The sequence below is a fragment of the Pogonomyrmex barbatus genome, unplaced genomic scaffold (assembly GCF_055798465.1).
Source record: "Pogonomyrmex barbatus isolate J1 unplaced genomic scaffold, ASM5579846v1 scaffold3, whole genome shotgun sequence".
Lineage (NCBI taxonomy): Eukaryota > Metazoa > Arthropoda > Insecta > Hymenoptera > Formicidae > Pogonomyrmex > Pogonomyrmex barbatus.
This window is the reverse complement of record NW_028297127.1, coordinates 8,643,409-8,655,736: the sequence shown is the minus strand read 5'-3', so window position 1 is coordinate 8,655,736 and position 12,328 is coordinate 8,643,409. Positions and strand designations below refer to the sequence as shown.

The 12,328-nt window shown below is 37.5% G+C and overlaps 2 long non-coding RNA genes and 1 pseudogene across 3 annotated transcripts in view; 2 read left to right on the top strand and 1 right to left on the bottom strand.

The window, feature by feature from the left end:
* The window catches only part of LOC105428599 (uncharacterized), a 70,664-nt pseudogene extending 63,166 nt beyond the window's left edge, over positions 1-7,498 (top strand). Inside the window, exon 4 of the transcript XR_016139987.1 lies at positions 6,980-7,498. The product of XR_016139987.1 is annotated as an uncharacterized LOC105428599 (transcript). The remainder of the gene's footprint in view (positions 1-6,979) is intronic.
* Positions 7,499-9,486: 1,988 nt separating this feature from the next.
* Positions 9,487-11,565, bottom strand: LOC105428600 (uncharacterized). The gene is made up of 3 exons (XR_016139989.1): positions 11,104-11,565; positions 9,752-10,362; positions 9,487-9,671 (listed from the first exon to the last, which is right to left on the bottom strand). It is a non-coding gene; the product is annotated as an uncharacterized LOC105428600 (long non-coding RNA).
* Positions 11,566-12,016: 451 nt separating this feature from the next.
* LOC105428602 (uncharacterized) overlaps positions 12,017-12,328 on the top strand; it is a 3,765-nt gene continuing 3,453 nt past the window's right edge. Inside the window, exon 1 of the long non-coding RNA XR_016139988.1 lies at positions 12,017-12,328. This exon is cut by the window's right edge and continues 1,386 nt beyond it. This is a non-coding gene — a long non-coding RNA (uncharacterized LOC105428602).

Here is a 12,328-nt window from a genome sequence, read left to right as displayed (position 1 = left end):
GTTACCATTAAATAGCACTGTACGACAAAGATAAAAACAAAATGGCTTTCTCCATGCCGTACGGGCATTACGAATTTAACCGAATGTTTTTCGGGTTAAAAAATGCGCTCGCCACGTTTCAGCGTTTAATGAATTCAGTGTTAGCGGGAATACGGGATGTATATTGCTTGTATATTTAGACGACATCGTCGTTTACAGACTTAAAGGAGCATAATAAGTGACTAATCGAAGTGTTCCAAAAATTGAGAAACTATAATCTCAAACTACAGCCGAGCAAATGCGAATTTCTAAGAAAAGAGGTGACATATTTAGGTCACATTATAGGTATATTATTTCGGAAAACGATATAATCCCGGATCCATAAAAGTAACGGCTGTAACAAACTTTCCAGTGCTCAAGAAAGTGAGGGATGTATAATTCTTCATAGAATTAGCTGGATATTATAGGAGATTTATCGAAAATTTTTCGAAGATCGCAAAACTACTAACGAAATTAACTGGAAAAGATGAAAAATTTAATTGGGTGGCAGAACAACAAAACGCATTTGAAACATTAAAAGAGAGGCTGACAACCGCACTAGTTCTGAGTTACCCTGATTTTACAAAACAATTTATATTAATAACAGATGCATCCGATTATGTCATCGGAATGGTATTATCGCAAGGACCAATGGGCCAAGACCGACCAATTGCTTACGCGAGCAGAATTCTAAACAAAGCGAAATAGAATTACAATACGATGGAAAAAGAATTGCTAGCCATAGTATAGGCAGCCAAACATTTTTGACCGTATCTATACGGAACAAAATTCCAAATAGTTACGGATTATAAGCCATTAATCTGGTTATTTGGTAAAACAGATCCGGGCTCGCGACTAATTAGATGGAGACTCAAATTGGAGGAATACGACTACGAAGTAGTGCATAAGGCCAGCAAAGGCAATACGCTGACGCGCTTAGCAGAAATCCGATCGCGCGCGACACATAGATAAATAGCGTCGAGCGTGACAAGAAAGAGCGCGAATACAGCAAGGAGGAGAAAGAGCAGATAATATACGAATATCATAATGCTCTCCTCGGGGGACATCAAGGTGTTACACGCACAATAAACAGAATAGAATTAATACACAACTGGCACGGACTAACAAGAGACGTCGAAGATTACATCGCAAAATGCGAGTATTGCCAGAAGAATAAATTAAGCAGAAAAACTAAGATGCCGCTAGTACTAACAGAAACGGCAGAGAAACCGAAAATGCATCCTTGGACATCGTGGGACCACTCACGGTCACCACAAGGAAATAAGTACTGTTAACATTTCAGGATGATCTAACAAAATTTAACAAAGCAATACCGGACCAGGAAGCAAAAACAATCCAACAAAGAATTTACCATAAAAATAATCTGCGAATTCGGAATACCAGAAAAAATATAATATTAACGGACCAAGGTACGAATTTCGTCAGCGAGATGTTTAAGGATGTATGCACCCTCTTGAAAATAACGAAAATTCAAACTACCGCAAATCATCCAGAAAGTAACGGAGCTCTAGAAAGATCACATAAAATTCTAGTTGAATATTTGAGACATTACATAGATAAAGACCAAACTAATTGAGATGAATGGATTCCATACGCGATGTTTACGTACAACACGATACCGCATACTGCAACGAATTATACGCCGTTCGAACTACTGTACGGACACCAAGCAAGCTTACCTACGGCATTGACGGTATCGCCGGAAACCTATACGTACGATAATTACGCGCAAGAATTGAAGGAACGACTCCGAGCAACACAGAAACTAGCGAAGGAACACATTCGTGAGACGAAACAAAAAGCGAAAAACTATGCCGACAAAAATGATAACAGCAAAACTTTCAAAGTGAATGATAAAGTCCTCCTGCATGACGAAGCAGTGCGTCGAGGACAGTCAAAGAAATTAGAGGCATCATAGGATAGGTCCGTATCAAGTAATCGAAAAAATTTCAGACGTGAATTATAAAATCAAACTAAAACGAAGAGTCGAAGAGTGATTGTACACGCAAACCGACTCAAACTACCGACTCAAACTATTTATCGAAAATTAAAAAACGGACGCGCACGACGAAACACTCGCGAGGAAAAGCATTAGTAAAGCATTAGTAAAAGCAAAATTATATATATATATATATATATATATATATATATATATATTAATAGTAATAAGGTTAGTAAATAAAAATTGAAAACATACCAGTTGCGGCGATGCAGCACGTGGACAACCCGCCGCCTAGTAGCGGCGCAAAACTGGATTCGCAGAGGATCCTGAGGGATACTCGCCTCAACCCACGTGCGCGTCTCTTCGGTTACGTGCTGGGTCACTGGCGCGAGGCGCGAACGCACTCATGGCACACTACAGGGGTGAACTCCTCCTTGCACATTGCACACCACATAACGACCGTTTCACTTTAATTAACTACTGGCGCACCTTAGGAAACTTTCGAGACTTTCGAGAACTGGACTGTGCGCAGTTACAGACAACGTCAGATTTCAAAACACACCAGGCATTTTCTATTTCGAAGAAATAGGATCGATGAACCAAGTGAAAACGACCTGGAAATTAATAATCAAACTGGAAGGAAGGGTGTGCGTCACGACGGGGACCGACCACGAACCAGTCGTGAAAACTCGTAATTATTTTGCGAAAAAATACCACCTCAGCCAGGAATCGAATCTGGATCTCCTGCTTACCGGGCAGGCATCTTATCCCTTCGACTACTGAGGCATGTGATGATATTTATCGCAATAACGTGTTTAGAACAACAAGTCAACAATATATAATATAATGACATACACACATATACATATATTACAATATACACATATATATATATATATATATATATATATATATATATATATATGTATATTTTCTCGAATCCCCACGACCGATACTCCAGAGAGATGATGGTCCTATTCTCTCGATGGATGCAGGTCGAACTGTAGCGGCGGCACCTTCCAACGCCATTGGCAAATATACAAATAATCCTCCTGGAGCACGACAGGAGAGATTACATCAAGCATGGCTCGAGCCCCCGAATAAGAAGGGAGGGTGTGCGACATCAACGTGCTAGAAAAAAGAGTGCGACAGATAGAAAAATATCTGGATCAAACCAAGCGATGCAAGAACATCATCAGACTCGTCCAGTTTACATGTAAAAACATAATGCAAATAATACAGAAAGACAATGAAAAATTAACACAATTGTTTACGCGACTGAGAACTATTTACTACACTAGAGATAGCCAACGAGGATTGATTGAAACGCGATTAGCATGATAGCAAAACGTTATTTGGCACCATGGAGGAGCACCTTAATGAGCAAATACAAATGCTGCAAGAAGGCCAATAGACTTTACGCGACTCAGATCAAAATTATCAACGCCATAATAGGGTACATAGATGCATTGGAAAAAACGGTTAGTCACAACGAAAATATACTGCGGAATATCACGGCACGGATGGAATTGCGAAATATACGCAACGCGAGGACATGAACGAAAACTTATTAATACTGCGGTCAATAATGACAGACCTTACAAAGTACATAGAAAACACAATCAATTATTTATCACTGACTAAAAACGGAATAGTACACGCGCAGCTATTACTGTTGGAAACGATCATAACGATCATAAGAGTTGCGAGAAGCAATGACTCAATTGACCGAAGATCTACATTTTCCATTTACAATACGGATGGAAAATTGGCGTACGATCCAAAAATATATAACACTAAGCATGTATTATAATAAACTGGACATTTACACGATTATTCGTTTCCCGGTAATCGCGTTTCCAACATTTATACTAATAAGAACTGTATCATTACCGGTATACAACCACAATATTTTTACATTCATAAAAATTCATCACCCGGTAGTAGCAATAGATAAAGAAAATCATCACTACATATTACCGAAAACGAACTACAAACATGTATACAAGACGGACAACTGTATACATGCAAACAAGATTTCCCTATCTATCATATTAACACGAACGCACCATGCGAGGTGCAAGTCTATGTAAACGCGCCGGGTCAACTCAACAACTGCGAACAGTGATGTGTAGCGTCCAATACACCCTTGTGGATAACATAACGGAACCATAAGCGTGGCTATATTATGATAGCAAACCAAAAAATAAGTATCCAGTGCGATAAGTCACCGAAACAACAATTAGAGCTAAGTGGTACGGGAAAAATAAAAATTAACGGGATGTAAACTAACAAGTAACAAGCCCGAAATAACATTAGTGACGAAGCAACAACTGTCGACGAGATACATACAGACACAATTATCAGACTTTAATTTAACGCTCACGCCGCGCGATAGCAGAATTAATCAACCGATAAAAAATATTAAGTTACAACCGATAATAAAGAATCTACTCGAATGCTAGATTAAGCATATTAGAAGATGAAGTAAATAAACAGGTAGATGAAAATATGTATACATTCAGAAATAGCCATTTTGTATATCTGATTAGCTTTAGCTAGGATTAATAGTAATTGTAATCGCGAGCGTTATAATAATTATAATTGTAAAAAGAAAGAGAAACTGTAATAAAGAACCCCCTGTCATAACATCAAAGATTTGCGACGAAGCAATGATGTACTGAGAGCAAATGTAAAACAAATGTAAAATAGATGTAAAAAATAAAGTAGCAACCCATGTAAAACTTAATTATAAGATTAATTATAACATTAACATAAGCATTGCGAAATATTATTGTACGACTAGTATAAGCGCCAAATTAAAAGAAAACTCCCTCTCGTTTTCTTTTTCCAAAGGGAGAGGGATGTTGCGAGTCAATCTGAATAACATAATCCGACCTTGCGACATCGCCGACTAGTTAGAATCCCAAGGATTCTGACTAACCCGAGAATTAAAATATGTAATTAAAATACGAATTAAAAATAATAAAATATAATGCGCGAACGCGCTGATTGCAACCAATGTGCAATTCGGCAAGGATGCTGATTCCGACAACACGAAACGCTAACGCACCAAAGCGTTTCGACACAAGGACGCGCCGAGGCCGCGTAACAGCGGACTGATAAAAGAACGACGAGAGTATCAGGTGCGAGCTTAGATTCAAAGGCGCAGACGCACGAGTACCGACGCGTAGAATCGTAAGGAAGTGTAATATATCAGTGGTGGGTGATTCGAAATCAGCGAACACCCAAGTCGGTTAAATAAAGTGTTTTATTTGATATCGAATGTGTGGTTGTGGCCTCCCCAATTGTGACGCAGTGGTTTGTTCGATTTTTTTGTGGTCCGTGTCTATCAACCGAATGCCGTAGTTGCAAAATTTCATTGTCGATTTCGTTCTGGTTCGAGAGGTGAGTGGGCCATTTCGTTTATCAATGATTGATATATGTTGTAAGAGTCAAATAGGCTTCCGTTTCGTAAGTTTGTTTGTGGTTGCGTGCCTGTACATGTGTGTCAATGTGGGAGTCGGTGTCATTTAATGCGAGCAAGCTATAATCTTTTTCGTCGTACGGAAATTCGCGCTCGGTTATAACGCGAACGTCACTATCGTATCTTAATACACGGCGCACGTTGTCGCGTATTTTCTTTAGCGTGTTTCTCGCGGTATTTATCGCGGAGATAGTGTACGGAAATTCTACGGGATTATCGATTAGCCGCGATTTTGACCAAGTCGCATACACTAGGTTGTCCTTCGCTGCGGACATTCGCTTTATAAAGTATGGTTTTTCTGACTTACATTAGAAGACAGATCGAATACGCTCGCATGGTCGCTGCTTGTGCTGACGTGTCAGTTGGCTGCGCATAGTAGTGCGTGTCGGTGAAGCGTCCTCGCTGCTTGGTGTACACGATCGGCGCTGGCTCTCCGGTCGTTGCTCCGCTGCCACTGGACACTCGTTGTCATAGGTCGGCACTCTGCTGACTGTACACTACACTGACACAATTTCGTGGGTGGCTTATTTTTTGATGGGCCTTTTCCGTCCGCCTGTTTTCAGGTCTTGTATTTTCGACTTATAGGAAATTTGATTCTTCTGCCTGCAGCTTTTATTTTATTACTGCAGGTCTTATTTTGTTTTGAAAAATTGTCATCCCCTCTTCTGCCAGTAATGCAGTGCGTCGGGGCTTACGCTTTCAATTCTGCTGGCTTGGTCAACTATGATCCTCTCAAGTTGTTGGGGGATGGTTTTGACTATCCCACCGCTGCCAAAATATTGTACCTCGGATGAGCTACGACGTTAATATTCGGGATAGTCAGGTTCGCCAAGCCTAAAGAGTTGGATCTCCGAGCAGGATCAAAGGAACGGAGGGGTCCTCTTGAAATCACTAACACACACACTTTCTTTAACTTTGATTGATTTATTTTAACAAGAGCACAAATACTTGATATTATAACGGTTATATTTTACACACACGATTAAGCGTCGTCGGGCGGCTCGGCGCGTCTCGCGTTACTCTGGCGGCCGACGATTGAATGTGACACCTGAGATGCTGATAATACGGCTCGCGTGAACTTCGCGACGGAATTCCGTAATATCTTGCGTGACTTTTATAATATTGTTTCCGCACGACTTATAATTTCGACTCCTGTCGTGTAGCCTGTCTCTGCCTTGTGTAGCCGATTATATAGATTGATCGATACCCGATCAGCATTCTGATCGGTTGTATCGATCGATCGTGTGATACTGATTGATCAATATCACGCTCGATTCGATCAGCAAATTGAGGAATTTGCTGATAGGCTTTTCACAATATTCTCGCGCGATGTGTTTCTGCAGTCTTTCGAAAGACTGATCGCATTTGTGTCGTCTTTGTGTCTTTCGAAAGATTTTTTCCGAAATTCATGCGGACTACTTTTGTTACCATGTTACTATTTTATTTTTAGTTGTAGATCTGACTACAATAATATTAAGGTAGAAAAATTAAAAAATTATTTTTTTTTAAAGAATGAAACTGCCAGCGGAGGAAAAGCAATTAAATGGAGTGATTCCATAGGAGCATCCGGAGACATACCAGGCTTTATTACGAGAAACGACAATGTGCATAAGAGCAATTTATCAAAAAGTGACTTATCGGGAGAAGGAACAATCCTATCGTCTTTGTGAAAGTTGTTATTCGGAACGACACTTAGAAAACGTAGGAATTCATCAGATTTTTGACGAAATAAGAGAGTGGCATACATTATGTAAAGTTACCGAAGACAATAGTGAACTAAAACAACACTGTTTTGAGTGCAGGAAGATATTACTTACATTAAGACCGGCGATTCAATATGTAGAAGAGTTTATAAATAATGAAGAAACATTTTATTGGTTGGATGAAATTGACTTATTCAACTACGAAAATAATTAGGAGATATTTGTAAAAATGTGTAGGTGTAATAATATAGTTTAGATTAAAGATTTTATATTAAAAAAAATGTGAATAAAAAAACAGTTTTATATTTATGTTCTATAAAAATATTATATTCTTCTAAAAATGTGAATAAAAACAGTTTTACACTTAAATAAAAAATGTGTTCAAATTGTATAGAAATAAATATATACAAAATATGTGTTTTTTATTCCTTTCCTCACCATAAAAAATAATTATCCAAAAAAAATAAGAATAAGATTCATAATACAGGTGTATGCATAAGTTTTTTCTGGCTTAACTAAGAGATGTCGCCAGCGAAAAGTACGCAGCATATTAATTTGACACATACATCATTTTGTTCGTCTGACATTTAAAACTACAAACACACACAAGTTGAGTCCGCCAAAAACTAGCGTCTTTGTTTTATCGTTCAGTGATCATGTCGAGTTTTGTGCCTGAAAAAGAACATTTGCGGCACGCATTGCTTTTTTTATTTAATCAAAAGAAAAAGGCTGTTGAAAGTCATCGTTTGCTGGTAGAAACATATGGTGAACACGCTCCATCGATTAGAACATGTGAGACATGGTTTCGACAATTTAAAAGTGGTGATTTCAATGTGAAAGACAGTGAGCGCTCTGGTAGACCACAAAAATGCGAAGACGAGCAATTGCAGGAGTTATTGGATGATGATCAACTCAAACTCAACGGCAATTAGCAGAAGCATTACATGTATCACAAGAAACAATCAGCAGACGTTTACGAGCAATGGGAAAGATCAATAAACTCGGTAAATGGGTCCCACACGATTTGAATGAACGTCAAATGGAAAATCGCAAAGTCACTTGTGAAATGCTGCTTCAACGCCACGAAAGGAAATCATTTTTGTATCGAATTGTGACGGGTGACGAAAAATGGATTTATTTTGAAAACCCGAAGCGGAAAAAATCGTGACTTTCACTTGGCGAAGCCGGTCCATCAACACCAAGGCCAAATCGCTTCGGCAAGAAGACCATGCTCTGTATTTGGTGGGACCAGAGCGGTATTGTGTATTATGAACTCTTGAAGCCCGGCGAAACCGTTAATACACAACGCTATCGCCAACAAATGATTAATTTAAACTACGCATTAATCGAAAGACGACCGGAATGGGCCAGAAGACATGGCAAAGTGATTTTGTTACACGACAATGCGCCGTCTCACACAGCAAAACCAGTGAAAGACATCTTGAAATCGCTTGGATGGGACATCCTTCCGCACCCGCCGTACTCCCTAGACCTGGCGCCATCTGACTATCACCTCTTCGCATCAATGGGGCACGCGCTCGCAGAGCAGCACTTCAGCAATTTCGAGGAAGTTGGAAAATGGCTCGACGAATGGTTTGCCGCAAAAGACAAGCAGTTTTTCTGGTATGGTATTCATAAATTACCTGAAAGATGGGCGAAATGTGTAGAAGCCGATGGCCAATATTTTGAATAAAAAAAAAATTAATTTCCCTTGAAAATTACGTGTCTTTTTTTACTAAAAAACCGGAAAAAACTTATGCATACACCTGGTAAGAAAGAGATAATAAATATAGAGACAGCCGCAACGAGAGAGAGAGAGATAGTAGATAAAGAAAAAGAGAAGATGATACGAGACATGGCAGGACGGCGGCGGCAGCGGACAACGGTGACCCGGGGCCTCCCGCGCATGCCCTTATCATCGCTCCATTGCAACACGATATCATCAGCAATTTTCCCTTTAAATTTTATTTTATAGCAGTCGAATTTATTGAGGTGGTCGGAACGACAGAAAGAATTGGAAGATTTTAAAAAATAAAAAAATACATAAAATATTAATATATTCTTTTTTATTGTTTTCTTCTCTATTAATTCAGTTGTAGTATATACTGAAAAAATATTCTTTCAAATTAAAATTTTATTTTTAATAAAATATAAGAATAATATCAACTTACAAAAATTAAGATTACTAATAAATTTTAAAAATTTGCTAAGAATATTTCTTATAATATCCTTTAAAATTTCCTAAAAATATTTTATATAACACTCTATATGAAGAGATTTAGGAAAGGACGATTAACTTTTACTATTAATCATAATTATTTTGACTCAGAATTTTTTTTTATTTAAGTATGCATTCTATAAGATTACACGCAATGGATTATAACCAAATAAGAATAGAATATTTATTATTATATATCGTCTCGTACTTGACTCGGGAATCACCATTGCTTCATCACTAATGCTCCTCCAATTGTAACGAAGCGAATTGTTCCTCAAGTGTCTATAATGTAAGAAAAAAAAAATTAGGAAATTTACTTTTTTCCACATACATAGAAAATTAATAAAATAAGTTATATATACCTTCAACCACTATTTGTAGCTTACACACGTTTCTCTATCGCACAATTCTTCGTATGATGTTCACAGCGAAGGGCGCGAGTGTTGCCCAAGGTGGCGAGACGTCCGATGTCCTTGAAGTGGTCTCGACGATCACATCGAGGTTCGTGATGGCGTCGCCGAGGATCTCTTCCAATCATTTCTTCTTTTCTAATCCTTCTAATGTACACGTTTAGGTACTACGTCTCGCGTTAGATCGCCGCACATTGCTTCGGATCGTTGTCTCTGAGAACTTGTAAGCGACGTCGTTCCAATCCAATCCATGGTGATTGGACATGACCCAGCTCTCGATTGTTCACTCCTCATAAGAAGATTTCAGGGCATTGATTCTTTAAAAATTCAATGAAGCAGCTTCCCGTTCTTCTTTCCCGTTCTTCAACACTGCCACCTCTTTCACTATGAACTTTTCTCGAACAATAAGACCTTGTAGATCGACGAAGATCGGTATGTTTGACATCGTGTAAGAAATTTTGGAAAAAATAAACAGAACTGACACGGGCTTTCCAAGGCACTACTGTAATTCTGCGCGTCTAATGAACTATTATATATCTTCGACAATTTCCTCGTCCCTTTATCTAAATCAGAGTACGGTTAATCTTTTATCTAAACCAAAGTATGGTCATAAGTTCTCTGAATCACAATTTTTTGTTTCTATCTAGTTCTATCTGGTCAGAATATACACAGCATGAAAAATTTAAACAATTTATAACCTTTTTACGCTCAAATTGTATCGCCGATAAATGCGATGCGATGCAAGTTTTGCACAAAATTTATGATAAAAATTCGCCCAGAGTGCGAATTAATATCTTAACATTTGTCACGAAATATTATTGTCATAAATATATTGTTATTTAATTGTCATTTTTTAGTCATTTTTAATGAATAAATAATGAAATAACATTCTCAGAGAACATTATGATGTCTTAAAGACGTCTAAAAGACATCTTAAATATTATAAGACATTTTATTAAATTATAAAAAAGATGTCTTATGACCCAATTTATGATGTCTTTGGAATATCTTAAAGATATCTTATTTTTCAATAAATGACATTTTTTAGACGTCTTTCAGACGTCTTATTTGAAATTTTTGGACATTCTATAATAATATAAAAATTAATTATACGGAAAGTATTGAGAGGAAGAATACAAGGCAGAATTTGGAATTACTTAATAAATTGGTATATCATTGATATAGTTACACAACTAATAGTTACACAACTTTAATTTATCTATTGTAATCAGAAATCAATTTTGTCATTAGAAATGTTGTGTAGATTAAATCATTGATGTATCAATTTATCAAGTAATTCCAACTTCTGTCTCGTATTCTTCCTCTTGTCAATACGTTTCCGAATAGTTTCATCTTAATTGCATTCTTGTATATTATAGTAATATAAAATATTGGAGTACTAGATAAACTGACTGCCAATATTTTTATAGGTTACATTATATCGAAATTGGTCATGTCATTTATTCCAATCACTAAATATATAGTTGCTTCTCGATAAATGTCACAGTCGATAATGTAAATAACTATGTTTGGAACTGTCATTTAGAAACTTTTAGAGGTTATATTGATGACAGATTGAGGTTATAGAACATATGTCTTTAAGACGTCAGAAAGAACTTTTGATATAACCTTAGTGTCGGTCCACAATAGGTGATTTAAGCTTTAAGAAGTAAGAAATTGACCAATTATAATCGAATATGAAAAGAATAATCGATTATGGTTGGTCAATTTCTTACAATTTAAAGATTAAATACTTGGGGATCGACAACTGAAAGGATATTTTTCTCAAGACATCTTTAAGTGTCGGTTCACAATAAGTATTTAATCTTTAAGTCGTAAGAAATTGACCAATCATAGTCGATTATTCTTTTCATATTCGATTATAATTGATCAATTCCTTACTTCTTAAAACTTAAATCACCTATTGTGGACCGACACTAAGCATGTCCAAAAGACGTATTTATGACATTTTTGGGAGCGTCCCAGATGGGCACATTTTCAATCGGACACACCACTCACATTAGCCGATGCCTAGGAATTTTCTAGCCACCTGTGCCACCTATCAAAAATTTTTTTATTTAATCGACCAATCGGCAATGTGTCCGATTGGACCTCACCCGAAATGATATACCATCAAGACGTCATATGAATGTTCTCTGATATATTAAGCAATAGTACGTATGACAACAGTACTTTCAGTACGAGTGTAGAATATTCGAATGATATCATGTCCCATATAGCATAAATGACCGTTTGCCGACTAATTGTCAACTTTTTTTAGTCGATTTTGTTCGAAATTGCTATAAATAAATCGCGCCTGAAAGCGAGACGCGGAACACACGAAGCGTACGTGACGATCCGCGGCGATCGATTACCCTAAATCATCCGATCGATAGCGCCAGGTAGCCCGTCGATACCTCGATCACGCGGAAATAATTATGCTTATCAGCCTTATCACTCTTCAAGGGCGGCGTTGTTTCGCAATCGAAACGTATGTGTGTGCTATCGATTGCCGAAAATCATATGATT